We start from the raw sequence: 3127 nt of genomic DNA on the forward strand, positions 1-3127 counted from the left end.
CATACCCAGTTTAAAAGTAGAGACGATTTGAAGATATTTTATAACCCAAGAGCTATGACACTTATAATACTTACAATAACCTTCCTTATCTAAAGTCTTCTTCATAATTTTTCTTTACACTACTGTTATAGAACCGGGTCCACTAGTTCGAAATATCCAATGTCTCATACAATAAGAAGGTCAAACTTGTTATTTGAACTGGACATTTTTTTTCTAGCTGTCAATATAAGCATGACCTTTGATGCGTAACTTAAGAGGTACTTTTGTTAACCGTCAGTCTCAAAATACTAGAAATTAGATTTGACGAGCAATTGATAAATGCCTTGAAAATTATTAACTTCTCGCGTTAGGCTCGGGCTAGGCTCTACGTGCTAAGTGACCAATGCGTACAATTCTTTTATCAAGTTTAAAACATGAGACTTAGTAAACATATTCCAATTTAGAGCTAGTCTACAATGAACCTGCTATGGGCACATATACATCTCGTGGTGCAGTCTAAAACACAAGGGCAGTGCTGCTATAAAATTCCAACTAAATTTGTCACGGTACATATCCCCGCAAACAAACAAAAAATCGTTCCAAAGTACATATTGTACTCAAGGGGGCAGTATATGTCCCTCAGGTCAAAGGTTGAGCATCACTAAGATAAGTGAAAGTTGGCATTAGGCCTACACCGAATTCAACCTGATACACATAACAGTCAAGTGTCCAGAGGTATTTTATAAATACTCAACTGATGTGACAAGGCAACAACACTTTAGTGATCCAAGCGTTTATAACAAATGCACAATTTCATTTGTAGTCAATAAGTAGGTCTTGCAGTTTCTATTTCTAGTTCAGACTTACTGTATAGTCAAAAGGTGGAAACTGATCGAAAGACATAAGTCAAAAACTTGAGTAAAAATTGATTGATTTCTACCTAACATTTCACACATGTTAAAGGTTGTGGTGCTATGGGAATAGTCTAGATAGTTAAGCTGATAGAGCGTCACTCGAATGTCGTGGGTTCGATCCTCATATTAACCATTTGTTTTCTCTTTAGGTTTTACTAACAAAAAAAAATTAAGTTAACTATATTATTGAATTATAAACTAGAAATATATATATAATATATAGACTGGGTGATAGTCATAAATAATTTTGACCCTGACCTGCGTCCTACTGACCTCTACAGTCTAGCTATGTAAACATGCAGCAATCAATAAGGAAATAAAGAGGAATTGCTAGAAATCTAAAAATAGCTCAACGGATTTTTCAAAATTTACCTAATACTTCTGTTAGAATACTGACTTACTTCTACGAAACACCTCATCAGTTTGTACTTTCAAACAATCTTTTATGTATAATTACCTTACTAAAAACTACATTTAAGAAATAAATAAAACATCATTCAAATTTTAAATCATTAGGGGACTACTTTTAAAATACCGCGTGCAAGGAAATCGTTATAATGCTGCCGTTTTTATATATACCTCGTAGCCATCAACTTACTCTGTGTTTGATCATGTTATTTCTCTCATCCCATACTCAGATGAAGTTGAATCACTTTGCATAATTATTTATATTCGAAGAAGATAGAAGAATCAACTGATGGATAAACAATTTAATTAATTAATGGAAGTTATGTAATTTTGTTTATTATTATTATTATTATTATTATTATTACTATTATTATTATTAAACTTTGCACAATTATTCGTTTACATAGAAAAGACATGTATCTATAAGAAAACTATTAGTCTGACATACGATTCATTACTGGTAATTCATGATTTTGTTTAATAGCATCAAGTGAAATTAATACTTCAGCTTTCACATATATGGCTAAATTTGTTGAGTATAGTCCCCTTAAATAATTATTACCGCTATTTCTCCTTCACGCATTCTCCAATCAAGTTGAGACTTTAAACAATTATTTATTGCACCTAACAAAACATGAGTCAATACTCAATCAATTAATTAACTATTGGTAATTAATTATTTTGTTTAATATCGAATAAGGGAAATAACTTGTACATTGTTGGCTCTTCACCTTTATATAAGTTTTGTTTTTCTATAACAAAAAAAAAAAGATTTTTATAATATTTTGCTTGTTTCTTTTTGCGAAGCTTATATCAACTTAATCTGTCCGTCTGGTAAAAATTTTATACACGTTATTTCCTCCACAGCTTATCTCGGATTAACTTGAATTTTACACAATTACATCTTCTACCTGACAAAACAAGAATCAAAGCAAAAAATAAACCAATTAATAAATTAACTATTGGTAAAGAATTATTTTGTTTGATATCTCCAAGAGACGGAGATTATACTTAGCTCATTTAGTTGTGAATTAGTCCCTTTTACACTTTGAAGAGAGGCAAAATCGAAAAATAACATAGATAACTCTAAAACCTTCGATTTTCATAAGGACTTTCTTGTCGCAGTGGCTAGTGTGTTGGCTTGAGGAGGCTTAGCCCTTGAGTTCTAATTACAATCGTTAAAATTTTTTTATATAAATGCTTCTAAAAAAGCGATTTCAGTAATACTCAGAATCACTTAAGCAATTTTTCATTTGTAGTCAAAAATTGTCTATGACAAGTAAGATTTTCATAACCATGTAGCCTTTTAATATAGATTCTAAAACTGGGTTGTATAAACCTAACTATCAAGGGGGCTTTAGTTTAAATCCCGACTCGAGCTGAGTTTATTTTTTCTGAAGGCAGCACGGAAAGCTTCTTCCAGATCCCCCTTCTAACGCATCCACTAAAATATTGGACCATAGCGCACATCTCGAATCCAGAATGAGGGAAAGAACAAAGCATCAGCCCATTGAGGTAGATATCCTTTAGAGTCGCTGGTGATGGATAGGTCACACCCTTCGCAAGCCTGCATCCAACATAACCAGGCAAGCCCTAACCTGGAACCCCCAAGAAAAGTGGAAGAGGGTATGGCCCAGAAATACATGGCACCGCAATTTGGAAGCAGTTGCCAAGCAGATGGGCAAGACATGGGGACAGTTGAAGAGACTCGCCCAGAACCGAGATGCTTAGAGGCAGCTGGTTGGTAGCCTATGCACCCAGAAGATGAGATGAGCGCACACAAAATGCTTTACAATGATAAATGAGCTAAACAAAAGCAATTTTTT

This window comes from Biomphalaria glabrata, chromosome 9 (genome assembly GCF_947242115.1).
Source record: "Biomphalaria glabrata chromosome 9, xgBioGlab47.1, whole genome shotgun sequence".
NCBI lineage: Eukaryota > Metazoa > Mollusca > Gastropoda > Planorbidae > Biomphalaria > Biomphalaria glabrata.